Below are 13700 nucleotides of genomic sequence, written 5' to 3'. Positions count from 1 at the left end.
AAATTTTTGCAATCTACTCATCTGACAAAAGGCTAATATCCAGAATCTACAAAGAACTAAAACAGATTTACAAGAAAATAAACAAACAAACCCATTCAAAAGTGGGTGAAGGATATGAACAAACATTTTTTAAAAGAAGACATATATGAGGACAACAAACATGAAAAAATGCTCATCAACACTGGTCATTAGAGAAATGTAAATCAAAACCACATTGAGATACCATCTCATGCCAGTTGGAATGGCGATCATTAAAAAATCTGGAGACAACAGATGATGGAGAGGATGTGGAGAAATAGGAACATTTTTACGCTGTTGGTGGGGGTGTAAATTAGTTCAACCTTTGTGGAAGACAGTGTGGTGATTCCTTAAGAACCTAGAAATAGAAATTCCATTTGACCCAGCAATCCCATTACTGCGTATGTATCTGAAGGATTATAAATCATTCTGTTATGAAGACACATGCACACAAATGTTCATCATGGCACTGTTTACAACAGCAAAGACTTGGAACCAACCCAAATGCCCATTGATGATAGACTGGACAGGGAAAATGTGGCATATATACACCATGGAATACTATGCAGCCATCAAAAACAATGAGTTTGTGTCCTTTGTAGGGACATGGATGAATCTGGAAACCATCATTCTCAGCAAACTGACACAAGAACAGAAAATCAAACACTGCATGTTCTCACTCATAGGTGGGTATTGAACAATGAGAACACATGGACACAGAGAGGGGAGTATCACACACTGGGGTCTGTTGGGGCGGGACTAGGGGTGGGACAGTCGGGGGTAGGGAGTTGGGGAGGGATAACATGGGGAGAAATGCCAGATATAGGTGACAGGGATGGAGGCAGCAAACCACATTGCCATGTATGTACCTATACAACAATCCTGCATGTTCTGCACATGTACCCCAGAACCTAAAGTGCAATAAAATATATTAAAAACAAAAACAAACCCAAAGAGCCAATAACATCAATTTTCTTGCTAATGGTTCATCTGCCCAGTCCTTGGAATTCTCTGTTTCCCCTACTCACCCTCACTCACTTAGAAACTTACGCATTAGCTTCATATACTGTTTCTTCTACATTATCCTATTTCTTCTACATTATCCTTTCAGGCTTCTTTAAAAAAAAAAAATTCTTTAGAGATAAGGTCTTGCTAGGTTGCTCAGGCTGGCCTTGAACTTCTGGCCTTAAGTGATCCTCCTACCTCTGCCTTCTATCTTTTTATCTTCTTCAGCTTATGAAAATGGATAAACCTGCATTAAAGCCCTGCAAATGCGTGTAGTCAAGTGTGTGTTGTGATAGTTGGTGTGATGGTTAATACTGTCATCTTGATTGTATGGAGGGAAACAAAGTATTAATCCTGGGTGTGTCTGTGTGGGTGTTGCCAAAAGAGATTAACACTGGAGTCAGTGGGCTAGGGAAGGGAGATCCGCCCTTAATCTGGAGGGCACAATCGAATCAGCTTCCACCAAATAAAAAGCAGGCAGAAAAACATGAAAAGGAGAGAGACAGGCCTAGCCTCCCAGCATACATCTCATCTTTCTTCCATGCTGGATGCTTCCTGTGCTCAAACATCGGACTCCAAGTTCTTCAGTTTTGGGACTCAGGCTGGCTCTCCTTGCTCCTCAGCTTGCAGACAGCCTATTGTGGGATATTGTGATCATGGAAGTTAATAAACTCCCCTTCATCTCTATCAGTCATAGGAGATTTATATGTATATATATAATGCTATTAGTTCTGTCCCTCTAAGAGAACCTTACTAATACAATTGGTATAAGGTTTCCTTTTCTTCTCTGATGACGTGAGTGAAGCAGGCTTTCAGGGACTGTGAGAACAGGGGAAGTCTTCAAGGAGATGGGCCCCTCAAGCACAGCCTCGACATCTGCCCATTCTCCTGGGAGCTGTGCCTTGGAAGGCAGAGGGGCTGCTGAAGGGGAATGCAGGTCTCAGGACCTGAGAAATTGAGGGTAGTGCTAGAAAGAGTGGAGAATGAATGGGATAAGGGGCAGCAGAGGCCTGATCTCTGAGAGATCCCACCGCTTCTAACTTTGACCATTCCTGTCTGGCTGCATTTGGGTTTCTTTTTGTCCCAAGAAAAGAAAGATGAAAACCTTAGAGTATTGGGAGTCTAGAAGATGTTAAAACAAACAGATATTGGCCGGGCGTGGTGGCTCATGCCTGTAATCCCAGCACTTTGGGAGGCCAAGGTGGGCGGATCACCAGAGGTCGGGAGTTTGAGACCAACCTAATCAACATGGAGAAACCCTGTCTCTACTAAAAATACAAAATCAGCTGGTCATGGTGGCATATGGCTATAATCCCAGCTACTCAGGAGGCTAAGGCAGCAGAATCACTTGAACCCAGGAGGCGGAGGTTGCAGTGAGCTGAGATCACACCATTGCACTGCAGTCTAAGCAACAAGAGGGAAACTCCATCTCAAAAGAAACAAAACGGGCCGGGTGCGGTGGCTCAAGCCTGTAATCCCAGCACTTTGGGAGGCCGAGGCAGGTGGATCGTGAGGTCAAGAGATCGAGACCATCCTGGTCAACATGGTGAAACCCTGTCTCTACTAAAAATACAAAAAATTAGCTGGGCATGGTGGTGCATGCCTGTAATCCCAGCTACTCAGGAGGCTGAGGCAGGAGAATTGCCTGAACCCAGGAGGCGGAGGTTGTGGTGAACCGAGATTACGCCATTGCACTCCAGCCTGGGTAACAAGAGTGAAACTCCATCTCAAAAAAAGAAAGAAACAAAACAAAAAACCTAACGGTTGTTAGTTCATTGATCACCAAGACAATGCACGGGTCAGCAGGACTTCTCACACAGCAGCCAGGATGAAGAAGGAGAAGACCAGGTTGGGCAAAGCCTTCAGCTTTCTGCTGTTTTTCTCATCCTTTATTGCACTGTAATGAGGATTAGATGAGGAAAAAAATGGACATGAGCTGTAGCTACAGGGGAAAAACAATAAATGACTAACAGGTAAAAAGAAATGTAAGTGAAATGCTAATATTCTAGGTATTTTTAATATTGCTGGGAAGACCAATTATCCTGTAAAAAAGGTGAAAACAAATATAACATTGCTTAGGCAATTCTGTGGACCCTTGATAGACAGTATTTGCATAAAATCAGAATTACAGAATTAGTGTTTTGGGGTTTTTGTTTGTTTATTTTATTTTGGTTTTTTTTTGAGATGGAGACTCACTCTGTTGCCCAGGCTGGAGTGCAGTGGTGCAATCTCAGCTACTGCAACATCTGCTCCTGTGTTCAAGCGATTCTCTTGCCTCAGCCTCCCTAGTAGGTGGGATTACAGGCATGCGCCACCATGCCTGGCTAATGTTTGTTTTTTTTTAGTAGAGATGGGGTTTCACTATGTTGCCCAGGCTGATTTCAAATTCCCGGCCTCAAGCAAACCACCCACCTTGGTTTCCCAAAGTGTTAGGATTACAGGCGTAAGCCGCTGCACCTGGCCTGGACTTTAGTCTTTAACAAATCTTGTGTGTACTCATTTTCTATTACTTATACATAAACAGATGTTTCTCATTGAGAACATAGGAAAAACAAATGTTTACTAAATAAATTATAAGTTACATAATATATAATAAGATTGAAACTCAAAATTGGACCCTCCTGTCTCCAGTATCTGGGTGTATGTTACTAGATGCACTATTTTCACAGAGACATACCCTGCTCACACTAGCACAGTGTTGGAAAAGAATATGGAACTGGAAGGCTGGAGCCGTTAGTCTTAGTTTGAACTCTTTTGCTCACTGACATGATGATTTGGGGACAAGTAACTTAGATTCTGAACCTGATTTTATCTATAAAAGTACTCTAAGCCTGGCACGGTGGGTCACGCCTGTAATCCCAGCACTTTGGGAGGCTGATGGGGGTGGATTACAACATCAGTAGTTCAAGACCACTCTGGCCAGCATGGTGAACCCCCGCGTCTGCTCAAAATATAAAAATCAGCTGGGTATGGTGGCAAGAGCCTATAATCCCAGCTACTCGGGAGGCTGAGGCAGAAGAATGCTTGAACCCAGGAGGTGGAGGTTGTGGTGAGTTCAGATTGCACCACTGCACTCCAGCCTGGGCAACTAAGTGAAACTCCATCTCAAAAAAAAAAAAAAAAAAAAAAAAAAAATAGTGCTCTAAACATCACTTTAATTAAAAATTAACTGGCCAGGCACAGTGACTTATGCCTGTAATCCTAGCACTTTGGGAGGCCAAGGTGGGCCTATTGCTTGAGCCCAGGAGTTAAAGACTAGCCTGGACAACACAGGGAGACCCTGTCTCTACAAAAAATACGAAAATTAGCCAGGTGTGGTGTCTCATGCCTATAGTCCTAGCTACCTGGGGGCCTGAGGTGGGAGGATCACCTAGTTCCAGGGAGGTAGAGGCTTCAGTGAGCTGTGGTCATGCCACTACACTTCAGCCTGAGCAACGGAGTGATACCCTAGCTAAAATAAAGTAAAAGGAAAGAAAGAAAGAGAGAGAACAAAAAAATATAAGAATACAAACAAAAGCACATTCTGTCAGCTCATCCTCTCTATGGGCAAAGGAAACTATACTATCTGAACCCAAAGAGAGAAATAAACAAAATCAAAATACTTATCTACCCATCCCTCTGCACATGGTCTTAGTTAAAGTAAGAGTATACACTTCATTACTGTGCACCTGGATTTTATCTCATTCTGCTAAAAAATGCAGAAGCACATCAGTAGGGTCACTTTCACTTCATGATATAGAAGCTGTTCTGTATGCAGCCAAATCACACTACTGACCATTGCTGAAAGAAATGACCTTCAATGAACAGGTTAGAAAATTCACTCATGATCACTTATTGAATGCCCCCTATGTGCCAGACACACTGTTAAGCATGGGGGAATCAGAGAAGTGTTGCTCTCTAACGTGTCCCAGTCTAGCGGGGTAATATATAACCTGATACATTAGAAGATTCCATGGAAGTGTTTCGCTAATGGTATAAATCATGAGCTACGTCAGAAACCCAGGAGGAATTGGTACCTCTCCTGGGAGAGTGTGGAGAGACTCTGGTAGAGGTGATGTGTGAGTGTGGTCTTGAAGGATGAGCGGAAATTTGCCAAGTGAACAAGGGGAAAGGCATTTACAAGCAGAGGGAATAGGATGGCTCGTCAAAGTGTCTGGCAATACTGAGAGATGTTGCAAAGGGTGGTGTAGCTGCAGCCCAGGTTTCACAGGAACAGAGGTACAATGCAGTGTGGTTAGGTTGGGGCTAGTGCATGGGGAGCCTTGGTATGCCTGCCACATGCAACTGGTAATCATCCCTAGAGGTACTAGGGGCACAGAGTGTCATGCATGGAATTACATGTGCTATGTGTTGTGCTTTTAATATAACTTGAAGTCGTAAGGAGAGACTATGTGATGTGGGAGCAGAGCAAGGAGAAGCAAGTTAGGGAGACCCAACAGGAGGCAAGAGTGGGAATGGCTGACTTTGAGAGGCATCTTTGAAAGAGACTAGATAGCATTTGGTAGACGTTGGATGTGGAGGCTGAGGCAGCAGGAGAAACAGGGTATGACTTCGAAGTTGCTCAATACAGGAGAGATTGGGTGGCTGGCGGAACTCCTAACCCAGATGACAGGACATGGGCACAGGATGGGTTCTCTGTTCCAGCGCGTCCCTGAGGAGTCACACTTAACTTTGGCACAGGTGATCAGCAGCTGAAAGTGGATGAAGCCCACCTCAGAATGAGACCACTGACCTCTTCATTGCCACGCTTTTGGCTCAAGGTATCATTCAGCGCAACACCATTTAAAAACTATCTAGGCCAGGCATGATGGCTCACACCGTAATCCCAGCATTTTGAAGGCTGAGGCAAGTAGATCACTTGAAGTCAGGAGTTCAAGACCAGCCTGGCCAACGTGGTGAAACCCTGTCTTTACAAAAAATACAAAAATTAGCTGGGCATGGTGGTGAGTGCCTGTAATCTCAGCTACTCGGTAGGCAGAGGAAGGAGAATTACTTGAACCCAAGGAGGCAGATGTTACAGTGAGCCAAGATTGTGCAACTGCACTCCAGTCTGGGCAACAGAGCAAGACTCCATCTAAATAAATAAATAATAAATAAGCTCTCTAGGGGCCGGGTGTGTTGGCTCACATCTGTAATCCCAACACTTTGGGAGGCCAAGGCAGGCAGATCACCTGAGGTCTGGAGTTCAAGATCAGCCTGGCCAACATGGTGAAACCCCATCTCATCTACTAAAAATACAAAATTAGCTGGGCATGGTGGTGCCCATCCATAATCCCAGCTACTCAGGAGGCTGAGGCAGGAGAAATGCTTGGACCCAGGAGGTGGAGGTTGCAGTGAGCTAAGATTGCACGCCAGCCTAGGTGGCAAGAGCAAAATTCTCTCTCAAAATAAATAAATAAATAAATAAATATAAATAAAAGCGATCTAGGGCCAAGCATGGTGGCACATGCCTGTAATCCCAGCACTTCAGGAAGCTGAAATGGGCAGATTGCTTGAGGTCAGGAGTTCGAGACCAGCCTGGCCAACATGGCAAAACCCCGTATCTACAAAAATACAAAAATTAGGCCGGGCATGGTGGCTCACACCTGTAATCCCAGCACTTTGGGAGGCCGAGGTGTGGGCAGATAACTTCAGGTCGGGAGTTTGAGACCAGCCTGGCCAACATGGTGAAACTCTATCTCTACTAAAAATACAAAAATTAGCTGGGCATGGTGGCACATGCCTGTGATCCCAGTTACTTAGGAAGCTGAGGTAGGAGAATCACTTGAACCTGGGAGGCAGACGCTACAGTGAGTTGAGATGGCACCACCGCACTCCAGCCTGGGTGACAGAGCAGGATTCCACCTCAAAAAAAAAAAAAAAAAAAAAAAAAGCTGTGTGTGGGCTGAGGGTCCCTGGGGGTGGTGGGGGCTCCTGTTGGGGCAGCGGGCGGGAGGACCTGTATGTGGCGCTGAGGGGCTGCCCCGCAGGAAGATGAATAAGGGCTAGCTGGAGCTGGAGAGTGACCTGGGCCACTTCACTATACTGGTGGAAGATTTTGGCGTCAAAGGGGTACAAATAGAGGAGATCTACAACCTTCAGAGCAAAGCCGGGGCCCTGTGTATGGATTTATCCTTCTGTTCAAATGGATCAAAGAGCGCCGGTCCCAGTGAAAGGTCTTTACCTTGGTGGATGACACGTCCATGATTGATGATGATATCATGAATAATGTTCTTTGCCCACCAGCTGATACCAAACTCTTGTGCCACTCACGCCTTGCTGAGCGTGCTCCTGAACTGTAGCAACCTAGACATGGGACCCACCCTATGGCGCATCAAAGACTTCACCGAAGGCTTCGGCCCTGAGAGCAAAGGATATGCACTTGGTAATGCCCCAGGTTTAGCCAAGGCATATAATAGCCATACCAGGCCCCACTCCGTGCCACCTCCCTGAGAAGCAGAATGGCCTTAGTGCAATGCAGACCATGGAGCCGTTCCACTTTGTCAGCCATGTGCCTAGCACAGGCCGGCTCTTTGAGCTGGATGAGCTGAAGTTCTACCTCACTGGGGGGAGGATGAGGAGTGAACAAGCAAGGTCTGGAAGGTCATCATGGCACGTATCAGCCTCGCCACTGCAGGGGAGCCCTACCACAACGCCATCCGCTTCAACCTGATGGCAGTGGTGCCCGACCACAGGATCAAATATGAGGCCAGGCTGCACGTGCTGAAGGTGAACCTCAGACAGTACTAAAGGCTTTGCAGCAGCTGATAAGACTAACACAGCCAGAGCTGATTCAGACCCACAGGTCTCAAGAGTCACAGCTGCCTGAGGAGTCCAAGCCAGCCAGCAACAAGTCCCTGCTGGTGCTGGAGGCAAACAGGGCCCCTGCAGCCTCTGAGGGCACCCACACAGATGGTGCAGAGGAGGCGGCTGGTTCATGTGCACAATCCCCAACCCACAGTTCTCCCAGCAAACCCAAGTTGGTGGTGAAGTCTCCAGGCAGCAGCCTCAGTGGGATTTGGTTCCTCCCAACCTCACTCCCATTTTCCAGCTGCTGCTAGCTTTTCTAAACAATCATAAGTATGCAAAGTCGCCTATGCAGGAGGAAGAAGACCTGGCGGCAGGTGGGGGCCACAGTGGATTTCTAGTCCGCCCGCCCCAGCAGTACTCAGATGACGAGGATGACTATGAGGGTGATGGGGAGGATGACGTGCAGAACCCCAACTCTGCCATTAGGTATAAGCGGAAGGGAACAGGGAAGCCAGGGGCACTGAGCCGTTCTGCTGAAGGGCAGCTGTCAGTGTTGCAGCTCAACACCATCAACATCTTGGCTGAGAAGCTCAAAGAGTCCCAGCAGGACCTCTCAATTCCTCTGTCCATCAAGACTAGCAGCGGGGCTGGGAGTCTGGCAGTGGCAGTGCCCACACACGCGCAGCCCTCGCCCACCCCCAGCAATGAGAGTTTGGACACAGCCTCCGAGATCAGCAGTGCTTCCAACTCACCACTGCACTCGCCCATCCACTTGGCCAACCTGACGTGGGCCTCCAGCCCTGTCACCTCCCACATCTCCAAGGTGCTTTTTGGAGATGATGACACAGCCCGCTGCATGTTGACTGCAGAGGCTACAGCTGTGCTGTCCGCAATCTGCGCCCTGTCATCAGCACAGGCCTCCTGCACCTGGCTGGGGATGGGGTGCTGAGTCTCCTGGCACTGACAGAGGGTGGGAAGAGTTCCTCATCCTCCATCAGACCTATCCACAGCAGCCAGCAGTCCAGCAGCCCAGTGGAGAAGGAAATCGTGGAAGCCACGGACGGCAGAGAGAAGACAGGGCTGGTGAGGCCTGGAGAGCCCCTGGGTGGGGAGAAGTACTCACTCAGAGCTGCTGGCACTACTGAAGTGTGTGGAGGCTGAGACTGCAAACTATGAGGCGTGCCTCAAAGAAGAGGTGGAGAAGAGGAAGAGGTTCAAGACTGATGACCAGAGAAGGACCCACGACTACGATGAGTCCATCTGTACCTTCATCTCCATGCTGGCCCAGGAAGGCATGCTGGCCAGCCTAGTGGAGCGGAACATCTAGGTGCAGCGGTGCCAAGGGGTCAGCATCAGCCAGCTCTGCAAGCAGCAGAAGCCTGACCCGCAGAAATGCTCTCGCTCCTGCAAAGCCAAGCACCAGGGAGGACTGCTGGCCCTGACTGCAGCCCACTCTTGCCACATGGCCCTCACCAGGGTCCCTTCCTGCTCCACTTCCCCTTTTCCTAGTATTACTGAATAGTTCCAGCCAGAGAGCCCAGGCCTGGGGAATGGGAGGAACCAGGACAGATTCCCTGCATCATGCCCTGAGGCCTGGCACAGGGCAGATCAGCCCCGTTGTGCTCAGGAGGCAGCATCTGGAGTTGGGGCACAGCAGGGTACTGCAGCTTCCTCCAGAGCTGGCTGTGGAGCAGCAGGACCTGGCCCTTCTGCCTGGACAGCAGAATATACATATATACATTTTACCTACCAGAGACATCTATTTTTCTGGGCTCCAACCCATCTTGCCACCATAGGTTCCTTCCTGACTGTGCTTTCTCTCCTAGCGGCTGTCCTGGTGGGCCCAGGCCCTTGTATCATGCCAGGGTCACAACTACAGGCTCCCAGCTGGGGGCCTGGGTGGGCACCGGGCTTTGCTGTTCTAGCCCCAGCCACCAGCCTGTCCCTGTTGTAAGGAAGACAGGCCTACTCTTCATCCCTCTTAGGAGAGTGCCAAACACAGGGGCCCAGCACTGGGCTGGGTTGGGAGTGGGGTGTCCCAGTGGGGGTTGTGCGAGCAGCCTGCTGGGATCCCATGGCCTGAGCCGAGCATGTGGGAACTGCTCAGCGCCCTGTGAACTGTCTTCCTTATTCTAGCCAGGCTGCGCCAGTGGGCTCTCCACAGCAAGGTTCTCGGGCTCTTTGCCTTCAGTGTTGTGGCCCTAGCTATGGGCCTAACTTGGGCTCCAGGTCTCTGTCCCTGGAGCCAGGGGCTCAGAGGAGCCTCTGCCCAGCCTCTCAGTATTACCATGTCTCCCTCCTCTTAGGGGTAGCAGGGACAGGGCTGCTTATAGGAAGTTTGCACCACGCAGCTCTCTCTGCTACTCCAGCTTCCTCCCTCTGCAAGGCACTCAGGATGGGGGACAGCAGGATCAAGACAAGCAGTTGGAGCCCCTGTGTTCCAGAGGGCCTGATGCCAAGGGGTAATGGGCCCAGCACTGCCTCTGGAGCCCAGGCCCCAACACAGCCCATGGCCTCTGCCAGATGGCTTTGAAGGTGGTCCAAGCAGGCCCCTTATCTGTACACAGTGACTGAGTGGGGGTTGCTGGCAGGTGGGGCAGCTGCCTCTGGGCTGAGCACAGCCTGACCCCTCTAGTCCCTGTAAATACCAGATCAATGAATGAATAAAACTCTCCTAAGAATCTCCTGATGGAAAAAAAAAGATTAGCTGGGCATGTTGGCACACGCCTGTCATCCCAACTACGGAGGGACTGAGCAAGGAGGATCACTTGAGCTCAGGAGGTGGAGGCTGCAGTAAGCTGTGTTTGCACCACTGCACTCCAGCCTGGGTGCCAAAGCAAGACTCTGTCTCAAACAACAACAAAAAGCTTTCTAGAACATTTCCAATCTACTGCAACCCTCTTTTTGGTTACATCATGTATCATTCCAGTTATAAGAATGTAAAAAGTGGCAACTCTGGAGCTAGGCTATCTGGGCAAATGACCTCCAGCAAGGCCTTTAAACTTCTCTGCGCCTCAGTTTCCTCATCTGCAAAATAGGGATTAAAATTCTTCAAAAGGCTGTTGTAGGATTGAAATGAGTTAGTTTACATAAAAGTGAACCTGGCATATAGCGTAAGTACTTTCTAAGTGTTTGCTATCAATAAGTAATAAATCATAGAATACTCTACTAAAAGTGGTAGAAATAGTAGAGATTTATTATTACAGACAAGATGGAAGTTGGTAGTTCCAGGATTAGTCCTGTCAATTAACCAAGGCTTCCCAGCCCAGACTCTTCCTGTACCCACTGCCACGCTCAGTGTGGCAGTGTCTTCTCCCCTCATCATGGCAGGGAGGCCGCCATAGCTTAAGGACCAAGTTCTCACATTGTCAGCATCCCAAGCATGAAATAAGGGGACGTGGGCAAAAAGTGTTTTTCTCCTTCTGCAGCCTTCTCTTTATAAGCAGGAAAATCTCTCCTAGAAGCCCCTAGTAGGTTTTCTTTCAGCTAAAACTGGGTCACAGGCTCATCCCTGAACCTGGAACCTCCTACCTCTAACAAATGAGGCAGAGGTGGGACTGGGGCTGGCTGTTGGGTAGGGGACCAGTACTGCCCACCAGAGTGTGGGAGCCGAAGAGTTCCGAAGGTCCCTCACTCAGGCCAGGGGTAATTGAGAAACAGGCTCATAGCAGTACTCATCCGGAAGTCCTCAGGTTTTTTAAGAGCAGCTTGTTTTTTCTTGAGATGGGCTCTCACTGTTGGCCAGGCTGGAGTGCAGTGGCATGATCATGGTTCACTGCAGCCTTGACCTCCTGGGTTCAAGCGATCCTCCCACCTCAGTCTCCCAAAGGGCAGGGATTACAGATGTGAGGCATTGTGCCTAAGAGTAGCTATTTTTCTTTTTTTAGACAGAGTCTCACTCTGTCACCCAGGCTGGAGTGCAATGGCGTGATCTCAGCTCACTGCAACCTCTGCCTCCCAGGCTCAAGCGATTCTACTGCCTCAGCCTCTAGAGTAGCCGGGATTACAGGCACTCACCACCAAGCCCAGCTGATTTTTGTATTTTTTAGAGATGGGGTTTCACCATGTTGGCAAGGCTGATCTTTTTTTTTTTTTTTTTTGAGACAAGTTTTGCTCTTGATGCCCAGGCTGGAGTGCAATGGCATGATCTTGGCTCACCACAATGTCTGCCTCCCGGGTTCAAGTGATTCCCCTGCCTCAGCCTCCCTAGTAGCTGGGATTACAGGCATGCGCCACCACGCCTGGCTAATTTTGTATTTTTAGTAGAGACAAGGTTTCTCCATGTTGGTCAGGCTGGTCTTGAACTCGTGACCTCAGGTGGTCCACCCACCTCGGCCTCCCAAAGTGCTGGGATTACAGGCATGAGCCACCATGCCCAGCCAGTAGCTTTTTTTTTTTTTCTTAGACAGAGTCTTGCTCTGTCACCAGGCTGGAGTGCAGCGGCGTTATCTTGGCTCACCACAACCTCTGTCTCCCAGGTTCAAGCAATTCCCCTGCCTCAGCCTCCTGAGTAGCTGGGACTACAGGCGCGCACCACCAAGCGTAACTTTTTAACCTAGGTCAGTATCGTGTTGGTAAAATATGGAGAAAAGATATGTTTGAGCAGGACCTTTCTCATCTTCTCACCTGTTCTAGGCTGCTACCTTCTGTTTCCACAAACCAAAGGAGGGGGCTCATAACTCAATGCACCTTGTCTGAAAGGCTGATCAGGCTAGTCACTGCTGAATTCCCCTAAGGGATTCCTCTACCCTGACTGCCCTTACAGCAGCTGCACCCTCTGTCCTAGGGGCAGAAAGTAGAGAGAGCTGTGTGAGAAGAGCGCTCTTTCCACTCCAGATGTCCCCCTACATCCTACATCCCCTGCCCCCGGCCACTGATAGTTTGGGCCTGTAGCATCACTCATCCCCACCGCTCTCATGTGGTCTCCCCATCACAACAAAGACTGCGGCAAGGTGGACAGAGAACTCCGAGACAGCCAGGAAAAACCTTTATAAACCACCACAGAAAGCCTTATTTCTACTCTCTAAATCCGTTAATAAAGAGAGGAGACATTTTAAAATTCCAAGGCACTTGGTTTCTAATCTGATTCTGGCCTACATGGGGATATTCAATAAATACTTGCTAAATTAAATTGACTCAAGGTTTTATTTATTCAACCTGTTTAAAGCTTATGTAAACCCCTTGGAGATTTGTGTCAAGCTGTTAAGTTGGAAAATAGAAGAAAAGTATTTTCAATAGAGCAGCTTTCCTCTTAATGTACTTTATGAGCTTAGTGTAAACCAGGGGAATGGAGGAGGGGGTACCAGGAGAACAGAGGGGAAGGAGGTGAAGAGGGAGGAGAAGGAAAAAAAAGCTTTTGCTCTCATTTCCTGCGTTTCTCTTAATTGCTGTACTTATTAACCAGCTACTGCCCTCTAGTGCTCACTGTATTAAGCTCACATTTGAATTCCATTTTTATCTTCAAAAGCTCTGGTGACAGGCCGGGCATGGTGACTCATGCCTGTAATCCCAGCACGTTGGGAGTCCGAGGCGAGAGATGACAAGGTCAGGTGATCCAGACCATCCTGGCCAACATGGTGAAACCCTATCTCTACAAAAAAAAAAAAAAAAAAAAAAAATAGCTGGGCATGGTGGCAGGTGCTACTCGGGAGGCCGAGGCAGGCAAATTGCTTGGACGAGGGAGTCAGAGGTTGCAATAAGCCGAGATCGCACCACTGCAGTCCAGCCAGGCGACAGAACAAGAATCTGTCAAAAAAATAGAAACAAAAAAAAACCTCTGGTAACACTTGTAAGGGACCAAATGTCCTGTTTTGCAGATAAGCAAATTGAAGTCCAGAGAAAACAGGTGTCAGATGGACCCAGGGGGCTTCCAGACTCTTTGTCACCTCATCTATAACTTAATCTGGAAGACTTTATTAAAAGTCTTTCTCAGAAATTTTAATTGCCAA

The 13700-nt window shown here is 48.4% G+C and overlaps 1 pseudogene; it reads left to right on the top strand.

Annotated features, from left to right (window-relative positions):
* The first annotated feature begins 6996 nt into the window (after positions 1–6996).
* On the top strand, positions 6997–9274 carry LOC101035294 (ubiquitin carboxyl-terminal hydrolase BAP1 pseudogene; annotated as a pseudogene).
* Positions 9275–13700: the final 4426 nt, after the last annotated feature.

The sequence above is a fragment of the Saimiri boliviensis genome, chromosome 7 (assembly GCF_048565385.1).
Source record: "Saimiri boliviensis isolate mSaiBol1 chromosome 7, mSaiBol1.pri, whole genome shotgun sequence".
In the NCBI taxonomy this organism is placed as follows: Eukaryota; Metazoa; Chordata; class Mammalia; order Primates; family Cebidae; genus Saimiri; species Saimiri boliviensis.
Note: the sequence above shows the minus strand (reverse complement) of the source record. Positions and strands in the feature narration are given on the sequence as shown.